We start from the raw sequence: 20,121 nt of genomic DNA on the forward strand, positions 1-20,121 counted from the left end.
GACCAGCCGATTATAGAATAGAATAAGGTAATTCCAAATCGTCCGTGTTGTTTACATGGATCTGGCGTTGGAGAGGTAGAGGCTTGGCAGTGGAGATTTGAGTAGCTGTTTTCTGAGCTTAGTCAACAGGCCGGCTCTGCCTGTAGCCTCGCTTTTGCTTCGGCTCCCGGCGCCGCCTCCTTCGCTTTGCTTCCGATAACAATCCACGGAGACCTCGCTGGTCTCGCAATCTGGTCTCGTCCGGAATTTTTTTTTTTTTCTCGTCCGGAATGTTGTGCATGCGATGGAAATCGCTACAAACCATCATTTTCTGCTGGAAACCAATGTCCAGTAAGTCCATACAGTTGTAGTGGATATTGAAGTCCGGTACAGACGAACAACACGCAAAAATACACACAAAAAACATAAAAACCGTGCACAGGTAGGGAAAGCTTGTAGCCACAGCCGTTGTAGTAGAATTGTATATAGTAGGGTTTTCCAGAAGAAAAGGTAGAAGTAAAAGCAGAAGTAGAACCAGAAGTAGAAGTAGAAGGCGGAATATGGCGTTTGACCGACACGATGGCGTCTGTCACAATCTGGATCGGCTGTGACGTCACATGCAAGATCTCTATAGTCCATTTGTCAAAGACAAAGGCCCTGGCCCCTGTACCTCCCTGCCCCCACACCTCTCTGTTTGGAAAGTTACTGCAAAAAAAAAGAAGCCCTAAAAGCTAAAGCTACATTTCACAATCTTATGCATAGACTTATGCACGGACTATAATAAATCTAATGTTAGCAATGAAGATAAACTATGACTATGCAGGGCATGTTGACTTAGGTAACTAATTACTGTAAATCAGTAATCAGTAAATCAGTGAAACATAGTCTGGCAACAGAAAAATGTTTTCAAAACTTGATGAAAATAACACAGCACATTTCGATCAACTAGTTCTTTCTATTAAAAGAGCGCCTCCTATCCTTACAACCCACTAACCAGCTAACATGCACTCTCTTCTTCTTACTCTATGATTTCCTATGTTTTACTGTAGCTTGATTGTTTTTCTCAATTGTAAGTCGCTTTGGATAAAAGCGTCTGCTAAATGTAATGTAATGTAATGTAGTTCTCCCTATACACTAACCAAAAAAGCATGACAACAACCGCTAGTGAGACATCTTCTTTGCACTGGCCATTCCTCAAAGTTTCTCAGTTGGTATGGAAACAACTGAACATGTGCACTTGTTTATACCGGTGAAATGGGGCGTGTTCTCACCTCCCCTTGCTACACAATGTAGGTATATGTAGGGTGCTATGGAGCACTTGCATGTGACGTCACAGCCGATCCAGATTGTGACAGACGCCATCGTGTAGGTCAAACGCCATATTCCGCCTTCTACTTCTATTTCTGGTTCTACTTCTGCTTTTACTTCTACCTTTTCTTCTGGAAAACCCTACTATATACAATTCTACTACAATGGCTGCGGCTACAAGCTCTCCCTACCTGTGCACGTTTTTTATGTTTTTTGTGTGTATTTTTGCGTGTTGTTCGTCTGTACCGGACTTCAATATCCACTACAACCGTATGGACTTACTGGACATTGGTTTCCAGCAGAAAATGACGGTTTGTAGCGATTTCCATCGCATGCACAACATTCCGGACGAGAAAAAAAATAAATAAATAACATTCCGGGCGAGACCAGCGGGGTCTCCGTGGATTGTTATTGGAAGCAAAGCGAAGGAGGCGGCGCCGGGAGCAGAAGCAAAAGCGAGGCTACAGGCAGAGCCGGCCTGTTGACTAAGCTCAGAAAACAGCTACTCAAACCTCCACTGCCAAGCCTCTACCTCTCCAATGCCAGATCCATGTAAACAAGACGGACGATTTGGAATTACCTTATTCTATTCTATAATCGGCTGGTCAGTGCTATACTCAATACTTAAGTGACTTACCCATCCAATGAGGATTATTTTCTTGTTTACAAGATGCCACATCTGAGTCGCTGACAAATCCTGAATTTCTGTAAAGAAAACTGTCCAGAGATTTATAAGCACACAGTGCTTCACCACTGAACAGCGAGGGAAAGTTGATGAGGTAATCATACACGTCCGGGTATTCCGCTGGCAGTTCAAAATCCGGTTGTGAAAACTCCGTCCGGAAAGCCATAAGGGTCACAAATCTGTAGATCGTTTATTTTAGACATATATCTAGTTATCTGTTCATTAGAAAAATGAGCCGTGTAGTCCGTCGGTTGAAATTGATCCATTCTGTACACGAGTGCAGCAGTATTCAGCTGTGTTTTTGACCGACAAGATGGGGGTTGTGTACTTTCCGGTCACATGACTGCAAGATCTCAATCTCATTAAATCAGTCTCATTAAATCATTAAATCAGTCTCATTAAATCAGTCTCATTAATAATACCATTAATTTTGGTGCTTAATAATAAATTACCAAACAGCTAAATTATGGTATACTCCAAATTGTTATGAACACTACCAATGCAGCAATAATGGATTACTTATCGCACCACATAACTCATATACACCTTGGAATTCTTTGAGATTGGATGACTTCAAAGAATATATAGGAGCAACACAGACACAGTTTAACAATTAATTGAATTTATTATAACAATGATAAAATGAGTAATAGCAGTTGAATACATTCAAATATGATATGGTCATATACTTGATGAGCGTGTGTGTGTGTGTGTGTGTGTGTGTGTGCGTGCGTGTGTCTGTGTGTGTGTGTGCGAGGGGAGAGAGAGAGCAAGGTGTGTGTGTGTGTGTGTGTGTGTGTTGGGGGAGGGTGACAACCTCGTGGTCCCTTGAAACAATACATGGATGCTAATGAGACAAAATAATTAGCCGTAGCAGCTAATTCCACTAGCTTATAACATTACTAAATCCACTGAAATCTTGATGAGGTCAAAATATGTGTAATGATGAAATTAAAGGTTAGAAAGGATAGCAAGAGCATGCAAAAGCCTATCTATTAACAAACAACTGAAAGAACATAGAACAATGATCAATTCACACTCTAAGTGTCTACAGTGTGCACAATTAAACAATTCCTGAGTTTAAATTCACACTACTTCATAAAGCTAATTCCTAAGACTAGTCTTTTTGCCCAAAAATGCCAGTCTTACTTCCAGTGTCATGCTTATGCAAGATTATAGAGATGTTCCAAAACTTCTGAGTCCACCGGAGCACGTGGGTCGTCTCCGTGGAAAAGCAGAGGAGGATCTTTGGTCCGAACTTCAGCGTTCGTGAGGAAAATTCTCTGATCAAACAATGTGCACGGCACTTTAGTCAGAAGGAATCCGGTCACTTCTAACTTTTAATTAACTGCCTTGGGCTGCAGTCGTAACGTTACTTATAATGAACACACAAAAACCGGTTGTAACTCAATCTGAGTTAAATCACGCGATTTTGGAAGTTTACCGTGGCCAGTGGTGAATGAAAACGCGCTGAATTCTTACTTGCAAAGCAAACGTCTTGGTTTTAGATGTTCTGGTGAGCGGGCCTCTTTATGTCTGTAGAACGCGCCGGTCTGCGGCGAGATTCACAGCACCAAAGAGGCCGAGTTGGAAGTTTCCGGGTCACTTATAGAGTCATGGAGGAAGTGATGTAGGTGATCCCGCCTAGGCGTGACGTAGGTCATCGCGGAAGTTGGCTGATGGGATTTGTAGTTTCTAGACGGACTGTGTGTACCTACAACAATGAGCGAATGATGACACTGATGTTCCATGTGCTTAACATGTGAATAGCTGAAGGGTGTGTCGTTAAGAGGCTGCTGCTGGCTGAAGTACTGAAATTCGTAAGAGTTGTTTTTATTTTCTTTACAAAGTGCTAAAGATAAAGTTTGTTTTAAATATATATATATATATATATATATATATATATATATATATATATATATATATATATATATATATATATATTTGAAAACTAGAAGATTCAAGGTTTCTAGTGGTGTTACTAGAGTGTTTCTAGCACAAAAACACGCGGAGCTTTAGATGTGTGTTTACTAACAGTCCTAAAAGTCCCCTGTGGGGGGTTGGCGACCTGAGAGTGTTAAACTAACTTCTTGAAGATTAAGTAAAGTAATATTTTTATTTCAGTATTAAGCCTGTGTGCATGATAGACAAATAGCAAATAAATACAGAGAACAATAAGTAAACAAATAAATCAACTTTTAAACCAGCAATACACAATCTAGGGTGGCACGGTGGTGTAGTGGTTAGCGCTGTCGCCTCACAGCAAGAAGATCCGGGTTCGAACCCCGTGGCCGGCGAGGGCCTTTCTGTGTGGAGTTTGCGTGTTCTCCCTGTGTCCGTGTGGGTTTCCTCCGGGTGCTCCGGTTTCCCCCACAGTCCAAAGACATGCAGGTTAGGTTAACTGGTGACTCTAAATTGACCATGGGTGTCTGTGTGTCAGCCCTGTGATGACCTGGCGACTTGTCCAGGGTGTACCCCGCCTTTCGCCCGTAGTCAGCTGGGATAGGCTCCAGCTTGCCTGTGACCCTGTACAACAGGATAAAGCGGCTAGAGATAATGAGATGAGATGAGATACACAATCTAACTATACAACTAACTAACTCCAGGGGGCGTACAGGTCAAATTAAACAGATGTTAAAGTTGATGAACATCAAGAAGATGATGCACAACTGGAGCATATGCTCCAGATTTTAGTAGCTGTTAGTGGACAAAGTATTAAAGGAGGGCCACTGGTGGCTCAGTAGTTTCAGGCTCTTTTGCCGCTTTTCCACTACAAACGCGGCTGAGCCGTGCCGTGCCGAGTCGAGCTGAGTCGAGTTGAGCGGGGCTGTTGGAGTTGCATTTCGACTACAACCGCGCTGAACCGTGCTGGCTGGAAGTGGGTGGACACATTGGGTGGAGTTAGCGAAAGTGGGTGGACGTCACGTGATGTCGTTAAGCAGCGCAAACAGTGACATCAGTGACAGTGGCGGAACAAGTCAGAGCCGGGCCGGGGGCGGGGCAAATGACCGGGCCCTTTATTAAAGCTTATCATAACATCATTTTAGGCTACAAAATGTCCGCAACTGCGGTGTTTACCAATTTCAACACTACCGGGTGCAACTATGTTATTTAGTACATCAAGTCCTTCAAACGAACATGTAACTCAGAAACAAAAAACATTAGGATACTGTACATGGCTCATAATAAAACATCAATAGCCTATACTGCGCACATTATTTGAAGGGCATACGAATGAGCGCTCAGAGGTTGCAACGGTGACAGGAAGAGTCAGAAATAAAAGGAGGGCGGTGCAAACCTCACTGAATGCACTGTGTTTACCAATTTCAACACTACGGGGTGCAACTATGTTATTTTGTACATTAAGTCCTTCAGACGAACATGTAACTCAGAAACAAAAAAACATTAGGCGACATACTGTACATGGCTCATAATAAAACATCAATAGCCTACTGCGCGCATTATTTGAAGGGCATACGACGAGCTTTGCGCTCCGCGAACTCGTCCACGATGCTCTGTATGTCACTGATTCAGTGAGCTTTTAAGCGGTAGTAAACAATAAACATGGAGGACATGGAGTCGTTAGTGTTGCTGGTCTTGGTGCTGTGGCTTGTTGTCACCGACAACGCGGACAGATACTGGCAAGAGCGTATAGATGAGGCGAGGCGCATAAGGCTTCAGAAATTCTCGTAATTCGTAATTATTCTTCTTCCGGGTTTGCGGTGTTTACAGATCCCAGCGCGCTCGCGGGGCGTGTGTGGGCATGTGAGGACACGCCTCCTCACCAATCAGTGCACAGGGGAGTGTCTGCTCACGCCCCCAACCTCACTCGGCACGGTTTGGCTCACTTCAGCCCCACTCCAAAACGGTGCGAGTTTTAGGGGCTAAGCAGGGCTGAAACGAGCTGAGTCGTGCTGGTTTTTGGTAGTCGAAACGCGAGCCGTGTCGGGCTGAAGTGAGCTGAAGCGAGCTGAAGTGAGCTGAAAAAGGGTAGTGGAAAAGGGCCATTTGTTACTTACCAGATGGTCAGGGGTTCAAGATTAAGCACTGTGATACTGCACTGTTGGGCCCCTGGGTAAGGCCCTTAACCATATTGGCTCAACCTATCCACATCAACCCTATATAGAAGTGGGTGGAAGATGAAGACATAGAGGATATTACACGGTTGTGCAAATACATGAAGTTTATCTTCAAGTGGTGAATGTATACAGTGTCTTGCAAAAGTATTCATTCCCCTTTGTGTTTTGTCAAGGTCTTTTTATTTGTCATTTCAACCATATACAGTTGGTACAGTACACAGTTAAAACCAAACTATGTTTCTCCAGGACCATGGTGCTACATTGAACATCACAGGACTACAATCTACAACATAAACTGCAAGAGTGCAACACTGCAGACAGCAAATGACACAATAGACAGACAATAATCGGACAATAAACGACACAAACAACATAAGGTGCAGAGTTGAGTGTGCATGTTGAGGTAGTGTATGAAAGGGAATAAATAAATGTAAACCCAGTGTGTGAGAGAGACACTGTAAACATTGTAAGGCAATAGTGCATTACTGTCTACTATGCAAAGTCTGCAGTGTGAGTGGTGTGTTCAACAGTCAATGAGAATCAGTCCAGTCCCTCAGAGTTGAGGAGTCTGATGGCATGAGGGAAGAAACTGTTACAAAGTCTGTCTGTGAAGGCCCGAATGTTTCAGTACCTTCTACCAGACAGCAGGAGGGTGAAGAGATTGTGTGAGGAGTGTGTGAGGTTGGCCACAATGCTGGTGGCTTTCCAGATGCAGCATGTAGTGTAAATGTCTGTGATGGAAGGGAGAGAGACTCCAATAATCTTCTCAGCTGTCCACACTAGCCACTATTGGGTCTTGCAATCCGAGATGGTGCAATTCCCAAACCAGACCATGATGCAGCTGCTCAGAATGCTCTCAATAGTCCCTCTGTAGAATATTGTGAGGCTGGGTGATGGGAGATGGGGTTTCCTCAGCCTCCGTAGGAAGTAGAGGCGCTGCTGGGCTTTCTTGACAATGGAGCTGGTGTTGAGGGACCAGGTGAGGTTCTCCGCTAGATAACCATAGAGGAGTTTGGTGCTCTTGACGATCTTAACATTTTGTCATATTACAAGCTGGAATTAAAATGGATTTTGGGGGATTTATCACCATTTGATTTACACAACATGTCTATTACATATAGAGATTTATGTCACTGTTTTGGTACTCCATGTCCCGGATGTAGCTCGTATGAAAAATACAAGTGGTGGTGTATTTCCCAGTAAAACACTCATGTCCATATAATATAAAGTATGACAGTGGCAGTTGAAGTACTTATTAAAAAAATAAAAACACCTGGGTTTGAGTTTTTATTATCCTGCATTTCTGAATTTAATAACTGGAGGGTATCATGAGCAAAGATGATTTCTTTCCATAAGAAATAAAGTGTTTAAGAAATCCATTACAATATAGTATTTCCTAATCTGATAAGAACTCTATTCTATTCTCTGCTATTAGAATCTGGTACCTCATTCCCACTCACAGTGAAAACTTTATATTTCTGCTGTTATGCTGTTATGGTGTTGTATGGGAACAGGAGTAAAACGGCAAAGCCGAAATGTTAATCTACGGCCTATCGACCGAGATACATTTACGATCTTTTTTTTTTGTCATGGCTCCAGTTGTGGCTGGTCATGACACAGCTGGTGGTGACGTAAATGATGATGTACTGCTCATACTGCCTCAGCTCTATGGGATTCTGACATTTTCACTTAGTATTTTTATAATGATTGAGGTGCAGAAACGGATACAAGTGCACAAACTTTTTATTTACACAGAATAGTCAAAGGAACAAAAAACATCAGGCATGAAAACATGAGAGTAGAAATGAGAAATGCAATGAACCTCGGAATGGAAAACTCAAGACAAACTAACAGAAGCCAGGGTTTAAATAAAGTGTGTAATAAGTGAAAGATAATGAAAAAGAATTGTTGTCATATTTCACACAAAGTATTATGTACAGTATATCCATCCATCCATCCCTTATCTGTAGCCACTTGTCCTGTCCTACAGGGTCGCAAGCAAGCTGGAGCCTATCCCAGCTGACTATGGGCGAGAGGCAGGGTACACCCTGGACAAGTCGCCAGGTCATCACAGGGCCAACACATAGATACAGACAACCATTCACACCTACGGTCAATTTAGAGCCACAAATTAACCTAACCTGCATGCCTTTGGACTGTGGGGAAAACCGAAGCACCCAGAGGAAACCCATGTGAACACGAGGAGAACATGCAAACTCCACACAGAAAGGCCCCTGTCGGCCGCTGTGCTCGAACCTAGGACCTTCTTGCTGTGAGGCGACAGTGCTAACCACTACACCACCGTGCTGCCCTGAATCAGTATATTACATAAAAATTCACTATGACAACTACAAGCGTTCTCTCACTGGGCTTTAAATGCAAACCTCCGCTAGAGGGCGACATAACTCCTTTAGAATCGTGACTCCACCTGCAGCTGTCATCAGTTTATGTTCACTTCTCCTGTCTCCCTCACACTGTGCTGTTCAATTCCTGTCATCAAGTGTGTCTCATCTCATTATCTCTAGCCGCTTTATCCTGTTCTACAGGGTCGCAGGCAAGCTGGAGCCTATCCCAGCTGACTACGGGCGAAAGGCGGGGTACACCCTGGACAAGTCGCCAGGTCATCACAGGGCTGACACATAGACACAGACAACCATTCACACCTACGGTCAATTTAGAGTCACCAGTTAACCTAACCTGCATGTCTTTGGACTGTGGGGGAAACCCACGCAGACACGGGGAGAACATGCAAACTCCACACAGAAAGGCCCTTGCTGGCCATGGGGCTCGAACCCGGACCTTCTTGCTGTGAGGCGACAGTGCTAACCACTACACCACTGTGCCGCCTGAATAAATCATATTCTTTCTTTTTAACTGATTTGTATTGTATTTCTTTTAGCAAAAATAAAGATATATAGACTGTGTCAGGTGGTGGAAATGGCAACAGTTACAGGTTGAGTCTATTTTTGAACAGTTAAACAAATCCAAAGTAAAGAGCAGAATCAGGGCTAGAAAACAAGCAGAAGTCAAATGATATGCAAACAGATTTACTGGCCAAAAGGGAAAGACATAAACTAATAACCAGAAATGTAGTCATAACCATAAACGTAAGTCATAACCATTTACTTTGCATTGAACTTTGGTGAATTGGGTCTTTACATTCTTTGGCAGTGATTATGTAATTGAGTCCATATGCGTGCAGTAGAAACGAAGGGGAAAGTGTATGTCAGAGTTTGTGATGGCTGGTGAATGTTGTAGTCTTCAGCAGCTATGTTTGTATGCTGTTCTATGTTCTGGGAGTTGTAGTGGTAAAGGAGCAGATCTGGAAGGTTCTCAGGCATAGAGTGTTTTGATAAATTGGGATGTATGCACACACACACACACACACACACACACACACACACACACACACACACACACACACACACACACACACACACACACACGCATTCACTCAAGTTTGTTGATGGTGGAGTGGCTGGCTGCTTTATGTCCTGGGCTCCCTCATGTCTGTGTTACCTTCTGGCTCTCCCTTTTAGTTATGCAGTCATAGTTAGTCTTGCCGGAGTCCCGGCTTGCACTCAGCGCAAAATGTGTACTGTTCTTAACCATTAGGTAACACTGGGCATACCTAACAACCTGTGTTCTTGCTCTCTCTCTCTCTGTCAAATTACATGTCAATGCTGTGATGTTGGCCTCTCCTGCTTTTTGGAACTGCCTGATACATCCTGATGCCCTACTTCTGGCTGAGGTTCTCATCACTTCACTCCTGTGGAAGATGGCCCCATATGGACAGTCAAAAGATACACTTGGAAGATGGCTCTGCACACTTAGTTTTGCTATGATGGCTGAGGACTAGCCTGGGCCCGCCCATCCTAAGCGTGACGCAACACGAGGGCCTGTTGCGAGCTTAGTCTGGCCAGGCAAGCCATAGATATACATAGAAGACTAGATGCCTCACCGCGTGTTCCAGGACGTCCGCACAGTGCGGCCATCTTACCACAGACAAGCTTTTCCACAGAATTTGTGGTAAACTGAGGTAAGACCATTGAGGTGCTTAAATGTTTATACTCTTATCTCGCTGAAATTTTGACGTATATACAAATGGTTTGATTTCTTAAAACATTATTAATGTGGTTGTAATTCTGGGTGCTTGAACATGCTAAAATTGTACCTTTTCTCTTCAAAAACTACTTACTGCAGCTTTCAGTCAAAGTTGTGTTTCATGCTAGGCTAGCTCGTAGCACCAAGTAATTTTACATGGAAGGTCATGAGATAATATTTTCAATAACTGAGGTTGCACTTGCACATGGTTTTCATTTTCGGGTTGGTTAATTGAAAACACTGGTTGTGTCCCTATTTTTTAAGCTTGACTCCGCCACATTGCCAAGATAACAACCCTTTCCTTCCAGAACAACAGCATGAGACAGAAGCACAACAAAGCAGTACTGTTTAAAGGGCATTAGCCAAATATACAGTATAAAAATTTTCAAGGGGTATGAAGACTTACGCAAGCACAGCCCAGCACTCACATTATGATTTACAGGAAATCAAAGTACTGACTTTGATGACAAGATGATGTGTGTGTCTGTGTGTTTTAATTGTAGATGTTTATATCAGTATGTTTAGTTTTATTTCAACTGCACATTGGAGCCTAGTCAAATGAAATTTCAATCTTCTGTGCTAACATATATTGACTTTGACATGATAATCAGCTTTGAATGTTCTTTTTGTAAATGTAAAGATATATTTTTATCCTTGGAAGTATAACCACGTGATTAATTAAATGCTTTTTTTGTCACAAACTACCGTGAGTCGCTGTCACTGTTTTATACGATTACTTACTCGGGCAGTGCATTTGTTATTATGCTATGATGTGAGTTTGCATTTGTTATTATGCTATGATGTGAGTTTGCATTTGTTATTATGCTATGATGTGAGTGCATTAGGTTTTTAGTATTTCTGAAGTTTCAGAAGTGAGTAAGCTGTTTATTTAACTTTAGCTTCCCCTACGGCCCTATCACATGTAAAAATATTTTCACTAAAAATTGGAAATAAATTGTATGGTTATTTGTCCTAAGGCCGCAGTTATCCATAAGTATGCAGTGTTAGGCTTCTCACAGCATAGGAATTTCAGCATGTATTTTTTTAAAACATAAAATTAATGATTATTCATCATTAATATCATAAATACATACTTCCGTTTTTTTTAATATAACAAACCAAACCGTTTGAATATCGATTGAAATTTGAGGAAGTTACGGTCATCTGAAAAGTACATTTCGCTACCAACACAATGTAATGGGTAAGCCAGCTGTCTGAGGTAAGATGGCCGCCATGTGCGGACGTTCGACTTCATTGACTGGCAACGGGGACGAGGCATCTAGTCTTCTATGTATATCTATGAGGCAAGCTATCTACAGCTCTTCCAAGCTCCCGAAAAATCGGGAACCAATCAACTTTGAGCATCTCCAACGGTCCTGGGTAGAAGCATGTTCAAGGCACTGACGTAGTAGAACTGCGACCGGAAGCCATAAATTGTTTACAGAATCTATGCCGGAAGCGCTTCATTCATGCTTCCGCATCTGTTACGCATAGATGCTGTATTGAAAGCATTCAACGGGAAGTTCTCATTGAAAACGGAGCAAAGAGCAGCCCTGGAGGTATTTATTGAAAGGAAGGAAGTTTTCGCCTTGCTCCCAACCGGCTTCGGTAAGAGTTTAATCTACCAGTTAGCCCCGTCGCGTCACATACGTCAGAGGAAAGAGTGATGTGATTGGTTTAAGCTTCATCACAGCCTTTTCTGGCTTCGACCAGTAGCAAACTGAGGCATTTCAGGGAGGCGGGTCAACCACGGGCTCTGGGAAACGGTTGGGCTTAATATCTTGGCCAGACCAATAGCTCGGAGAGCTTTGTCACGTTAGCCAGGCTAGCTGAGGACTACAACTGACATGATAACTGTAGGACCGCAGTCATCATGAACAGTCTTGCACTCAAGCCTCCGTCAATGAACAGTCAATAACTTCAACAAAATAGACTTCATGTTAAAGCTATAATGAATTTCCTAGTTGCACTTTTTGACCATACATGACACAGTTATAAAAGCGAATTATTTATAATCATGTTATCTGTTATCACCCAAATGAGGATGGGTTCCCTTTTGAGTCTGGATCCTCTCAAGGATTCTTCTTCATGTCATCTGAGGGAATTTTTCCGTGCCACCTTCACCTCATGCTTGCTCATTATAAATAAATAAATGGATTAGGGATAAAATTATTAATTCATATGTTGAAAATCTTTGTCTGTAAAGCTTCTTTGCGACAATGTCTTTTGTTAAAAACGCTATACAAATAAACTGACTTGACAATTAGTTGGTGACCATGTTTCTAGGACATCATTTCCAGCATCGATGTAGCAGATTATCCTTTGGACAGATGTTTCATCATATATAATAAATGTTTTTGGAAATTACTGGCTATATATATATATATATATATATATATATATATATATATATATATATATATATATACAGTGGTGCTTGAAAGTTTGTGAACCCTTTAGAATTTTCTATATTTCTGCATAAATATGACCTAAAACATCATCAGATTTTCACACAAGTCCTAAAAGTAGATAAAGAGAACCCAGTTAAACAAATGAGACAAAAATATTATACTTGGTCATTTATTTATTGAGGAAAATGATCCAATATTACATATCTGTGAGTGGCAAAAGTATGTGAACCTCTAGGATTAGCAGTAAATTTAAAGGTGAAATTAGAGTCAGGTGTTTTCAATCAATGGGATGAAAATCAAGTGTGAGTGGGCACCCTGTTTTATTTAAAGAACAGGGATCTATCAAAGTCTGATCTTCACAACACATGTTTGTGGAACTGTATCATGGCACGAACAAAGGAGATTTCTGAGGACCTCAGAAAAAGCGTTGTTGATGCACATCAGGCTGGAAAAGGTTACAGAACCATCTCTAAAGAGTTTGGACTCCACCAATCCACAGTCAGACAGATTGTGTACAAATGGAGGAAATACAAGACCATTGTTACCCTCCCCAGGAGTGGTCGACCAGCAAAGATCACTCCAAGTGTGTAATAGTCATCAAGGTCACAAAAGACCCCAGGGTAACTTCTAAGCAACTGAAGGCCTCTCTCACATTGGCTAATGTTAAGGTTCATGAGTCCACCATCAGGAGAACACTGAACAACAATGGTGTGCATGGCAGGGTTGCAAGGGGAAAGCCACTGCTCTCCAAAAAGAACATTGCTGCTCATCTGCAGTTTGCAAAAGATCACGTGGCCAAGTCAGAAGGTTATTGGAAAAATGTTTTGTGGACGGATGAGACCAAAATAGAACTTTTTGGTTTAAATGAGAAGCGTTATGTTTGGAGAAAGGAAAGCACTGCATTCCAGCATCAGAACCTTATCCCATCTGTGAAACATGGTGGTGGTAGTATCATGGTTTGGGCCTGTTTTGCTGCATCTGGGCCAGGACGGCTTGCCATCATTGATGGAACAATGAATTCTGAATTATACCAGCGAATTCTAAAGGAAAATGTCATGACATCTGTCCATGAAGTGAATCTCAAGAGAAGGTGGATCATGCAGCAAGACAGCAACCCTAAGCACACAAGTTGTTCTACCAAAGAATGGTTAAAGAGGGATAAAGTTAATGTTATGGAATGGCCAAGTCAAAGTCCTGACCTTAATCCAATGGAAATGTTGTGGAAGGACCTGAAGCGAGCAGTTCATGTGAGGAAACCCACCAACATCCCAGAGTTGAACGGAGGAATGGGCTAAAATTCCTCCAAGCCGGTGTGCAGGACTGATCAACAGTTACCGCAAACGTTTAGTTGCAGTTATTGCTGCACAAGGGGGTCACACCAGATACTGAAAGCAAAGGTTCACATACTTTTGCCACTCACAGATGTGTAATATTGGATCATTTTCCTCAATAAATAAATGACCAAGTATAATATTTTTGTCTCATTTGTTTAACTGGGTTCTCTTTATCAACTTTTAGGACTTGTGTGAAAATCTGATGATGTTTTAGGTCATATTTATGCAGAAATATAGAAAATTCTAAAGGGTTCACAAACTTTCAAGCACCACTGTATATATATATAAAATGACAAAAATATTCTTATTAATAAGCAGGTCACTCTAAAAATGGTAAATATTGCTAACCTACAGTATGTATTAAGTAAAACATCACTTTGGTGTTTTGAAATAAAGGATGTCACACAGGCTTTATTCTAGTGTTTATTCAACAGATTTGAATTTTTAAAAATGGTTTGGATATTATCTGTTTAAAAGTAAATAAATAATATCTCCTTTTTTATTTTTCTGCATCCTGTTATTTAAGAAGAACAGCGTTTATTGATTTAAAGATACTGTACCACCTGCTCTTATCTCACATTGTTCTTACGTCATGACACTAAACTCAAATGACTGTATGGACACACACACACACACACACACACCATGTTATCTCCTGCCATTATCTCTGCTGTTCCTGTAATGGTAGTTAGTACATGTTAACCATTTAACATTGGCAATCATAAATTTCTTATTTGCGTCAGACATTGAACAAGAATGAAATGTTAACATGGAGAAGGCAAGGATAATGAACATTGATACTGAGAAATGAAATAAATGTCTCTGTGAATAAAATGTTAACTGTACAATTATTAAATATATAAAACAAAATATTACAAATAAAATGAATGCATATGAATTCTATTGTTATACATTTTTAATTTAAAAGGTGTATATGACTGCATGGCAACTGCAGGTCATGCCACATAATTTGTAAATCCATCACTCTTCTGTGGAAGAACAGCCGATCTCCTGCCCTGAGCACTTCCCAGGTGGTGAAGAATATGATAAAAATGGAGAATGTAAAGGTGAAAGGCTAACCCAGTTTCCCAGTGTACTTCAAACCAGCATATATTCCTCCACCTACAGACAGACAGACAGACAGGGTGAATTTGTAATTGTAATTTAAGAGACAAGGGTAATTGTTTCTTGTCTCTTCATGATCATAAAGCCTAATTTAGACTGTAATGTGATACGGCAAAGTAAATTTGAAAGAACATTTGCCAAATGTTTTATATCTCTGGGTCATCACCCTGCATATACATATTTGAAAATAAATAAAATATGTTTGGTTACCGGGAAGGTGGAAAGTCTAATCAAGTAATAAAGTTGTTTTTAAAGAGGTGAAAGACAGTTAAGCAGCCACAGTCATAAATTCAGTGTATTCTGTCATAAAACTCACACGCACTTCTCCATCCCTGTTTCCATCCTTGTATTATACTCGACCTCCTGTTTTAAATTTTTTAAATGCTTTATTTTTTCTCTTTCTTCTCATTTTTCCTCATTGTATTATCTATCTATCTATCTATCTATCTATCTATCTATCTATCTATCTATCTATCTATCTATCTATCTATCTATCTATCTTCTTTTATTTTTATGTAATATCCACTTTAAATGTGATAATTTAAAATCCATATTTTGTAAAGTATTTTAAAAGAATAATTATTACCTATAATGTCCCTCTTGGCATGTGTAGATGTGTTCATTTTATACATTTGTCTGTCTACACAATTAAATTTTTTTATTCTCATTATTGAATAAATAAAATAAATGTGTCAAAGCAAAAACATATTTCAAATATACTGTACTTTATCAGGACTGCATACATATACTCATGGGTGTGTGTGTGTTTCAATTGCTCACCCAGCAAGGCCACCCCAGCGATAGTGCCTACTGCTACTCCTGCTGCCTCGCCTGGACTTAAACCACCAGAGGCGGCTGAAGCAGAAGTAGGTGCTTCGGTGGTTGGAGTGGGAGTAGGTGCTTTGGTGGTTGGAGTGAGAGTAGGTGCTTCGGTGGTTGGAGTGGGAGTAGGTGCTTCGGTGGTTGGAGCAGGAGTAGGTGCTTTGGTGGTTGAAGTGAGAGTAGGTGCTTCGGTGGTTGGAGCAGGAGTAGATGCTTTGGAGGCTGGAACAATAGTTGAAGCTGTATGTGCTCCATATAGAACTGTTGAAAATGACAGAAAGGAGATGATTAAACTTGGCATATATATATATATATATATATATATATATATATATATATATATATATATATATATATATATATATATATATATATACACACACATGAGAGAGAGAGATTGATTTTCACTGCAGTATAGATATATGTAATTAAAATATTCAAAATCCAAAAACCCACATGATGCAAGAAAGGAACCAGATCTTCTACATTTTGTAGCATTTTAAACACTGACAAAAAGTGTAAGCAAAACTGATGCTAAATGTTGTATGTCTGTAGCCGTCTTGTGTGTGTGTGTGTGTGTGTGTGTGTGTGTGTGTGTGTGTGTGTGTGTTTGATAACTGAATTCTAGATTGAGCTTTTTTTTTCAACTGCAAACACATTTTAATTAAACTTGTAATTTATGTGTTAATAAATCTCATCTCATCTCATTATCTCTAGCCGCTTTATCCTTCTACAGGGTCGCAGGCAAGCTGGAGCCTATCCCAGCTGACTACGGGCGAAAGGCGGGGTACACCCTGGACAAGTCGCCAGGTCATCACAGGGCTGACACATAGACACAGACAACCATTCACACTCACATTCACACCTACGGTCAATTTAGAGTCACCAGTTAACCTAACCTGCATGTCTTTGGACTGTGGGGGAAACCGGAGCACCCGGAGGAAACCCACGCGGACACGGGGAGAACATGCAAACTCCACACAGAAAGGCCCTCGCCGGCCACGGGGCTCGAACCCGGACCTTCTTGCTGTGAGGCGACAGCGCTAACCACTACACCACCATGCCGCCCGTGTTAATAAATGTATTTTTGAAATCAATACTTTTGCAGGCGGCACGGTGGTGTAGTGGTTAGCGCTGTCGCCTCACAGCAAGAAGGTCCTGGGTTCGAGCCCCGGGGCCGGCGAGGGCCTTTCTGTGTGGAGTTTGCATGTTCTCCCCGTGTCCGCGTGGGTTTCCTCCGGGTGCTCCGGTTTCCCCCACAGTCCAAAGACATGCAGGTTAGGTTAACTGGTGACTCTAAATTGACCGTAGGTGTGAATGTGAGTGTGAATGGTTGTCTGTGTCTATGTGTCAGCCCTGTGATGACCTGGCGACTTGTCCAGGGTGTACCCCGCCTTTCGCCCGTAGTCAGCTGGGATAGGCTCCAGCTTGCCTGCGACCCTGTAGAAGGATAAAGCGGCTAGAGATAATGAGATGAGATGAGATGAGAATACTTTTGCAATGACATAAACAAAACTAGCACCAGAAGTACTGCATGGTTCAGAATTTTAATCACTGACAAAAACGTAAGAACAAAAACACTTAAAATGGCAATTAAAATGAGCTTAAAAGCACTAAGATCATCACATTTAATCTCTCACACCACCAGATCATATAATTCTGGTCAAACCCAATTAAGTTCTTGACCTGAAAAAATTGAGATGCAGTATGGTTAATGATGTGGCATGAATCCAGATATAAAGTACTGTACATGATTTTATCCGTGATCATCATTGGATTGGATTTTCAGGAGAGAGACTGTTTCAGAAATGACTGCTGGGACAATTACTCTGGTGTTTCACTTGAGATTAAATAAAGACCTTCAAATATGTGCAACTAAAATGTAATACAAAAAAATGTACATACTAGTTTTTGTTATTTTGCACTGATTTTATGCAGTGACAAAATGTGCTGTGTGCAATATCCCATTAATACATCCTAATCATTTCTTTTACTTGTCCTGACAACAAGACAATAATGAATCATTTGCAGGTACAATTCAATAACATTTAAAGCAAATAGGAAATAGCATTAGAATAGAATAGTTCTGTATAACCCAGAGCCTAATGATATGAATTACATCCTTTCAAATTAGTGTTGAACTTACTTTTTCTGGACTTATTTTAAGTCTATGAACTTTTCTAAGCTTCCTTTATTAAATAATTTATTGTTGTTTGATGGACCATTTTAAAAATTGACTGAAAATTGTAATAAACCACTTGTGCAACCAAATTTATCGGCTAATAACTAATGCTAAAACTAGTAACAGGAAGGTAGCCATAATGTACCAAATAAAAATCACTCTCATATATCATATAGTTACACTTGTACCTGCTTCAAGCAGAATTAAAACAATGAACAGGTTTCCAGACATAGTTGAGGAGAAGATGAGCAGCGCTAAGATGGACATGAAAAAGAGAAAAGTATTTTAAAAATAAAGTATTGGACAAACATTAACATTGCAAGAATATTACAATGATGGCAAAATAAAATATATATGTTTCTGCTTGTCACTGATGTTTCTTCTCCATTAAAATAAGTATACTGCTTCTAAACTTTGATTATAAATGGTCTCGCTGAAACTCACAAAACAGGCAGCACAAAATTTATCTATTTATTTATTTACTTACTAAATGTGCATGATTATAGCACAATTCAGTAAACTAACTTAAATATATCTGACTCTATAATGTAATACAATATGAACATCTGACAAATAAACGAGTAAAACTACCTTTTATTCAGATGGAGATGATCTCTGTTCCTCTCTGCTCCAGTATGGTGAGATGTTTGTCCCCTTCTGTTCACTGGTTTTTATACTCAAACAGTTCTCTCCATTTCGAACATCCCACATTTGCCATCACCATGATGACTTGCTCCATGGCCATCTATAAACTTGTCAGAAACGCATTCATGAAGGAGGCATCATAAAAAAAGGCTATATTTGTTTCGTTTCCAGAAGCCTTCTTATCAGTATGAAACTTTATTTTAGGACAAGATTACTACAGTGTTATTAAGCTGATGTGATTAGATAGAATAGAAAGAGGAAGTTACCACAGAGAACACTGGGGTAAATGCCTGGGGAATGGTTAAGAAAATGGTGACTATGGTTGGCAATGATGCAGCACATAAAGCAATACAGTTTAGTTTAGTTTAGTTTAGTTTAGTTTAGTTTAGTTTAGTTTAGTTTAGTTTAGTTTAGTTTAGTTTAGTTTAGTTTAGTTTAGTTTAGTTTAGTTTAGTTTAGTTTGTCACAGAAAATATATACACAAAATAACATTTAAAAAAAACCAATGGTTAAACGTGACCGGAGAGATGAACAGGGCAGAGCCCCAATTGCAACGTATCCCCTAAGCTCAAAAAATATATATATATATATAAAAAAAGAGAAAAAAAGGGGGGGGGGGAATTCATACAAAAATTAGAATTTGATTTACATATTAAATTAAGAAAAAAATATATACATAATAATTGACAAATCATGGCGGGCTATAGGTTTGTAATAAACCTTTAAAGTGGTCGTTTAAATGGATTCTAAACCACAAGAGATCCTGGCTAGACTTAAGTATATTAGGTAAGCTGTTCCACAACTTAACAATGCTAGGAAAATAACTGTTACAATAATATTCCTGATTGTGCCTAGAGATTAGGTCAAAGTTGGCTTGATGAAAATTACGAGTATTATAATGCCGAGTGGCAGTTTGAATGAAACGTCCAAAATTACTAGTAACAGTTCCAGTTTTATACTTAAACAAGAGAACTAAATCATGCATTTGTCTACGAAAATCAAGAGGTAGTAAATTAAGCTGGACTAGTCTATTAACATAACTGACTTCTCTTGGAGGATAGTTCAATATGAATTTAGTGGCACGCCTCTGAATATTCTCTATCAGTCTGCGATGCTTTACTAAATAGGGTGACCACACACTTGATGAATATTCTAGTAACGGCCTGACAAGCGCCGTATATAACAACTTTCTCGTCTGGATGTCACAAATATCCCTGCCACACAGCCTCTTCACTAGCCCAAGTACCCTATTCGCCTTCGCACACATCTACTCGATATGACTATTCCATGTGCAGTTGCCAGAGACAAATATACCCAAATCGGAGGTTTCAGGAGAGTGCAATAATACTTCCTCGCCAAGATGATATATGTTGAGGGGCCTTCTACCAGATCTTCGCTTGGACATATGCAAAACTTTACATTTAATGGTGTTAAATGTCATCCTATG

The sequence above is a fragment of the Neoarius graeffei genome, chromosome 28 (assembly GCF_027579695.1).
Source record: "Neoarius graeffei isolate fNeoGra1 chromosome 28, fNeoGra1.pri, whole genome shotgun sequence".
Lineage (NCBI taxonomy): Eukaryota > Metazoa > Chordata > Actinopteri > Siluriformes > Ariidae > Neoarius > Neoarius graeffei.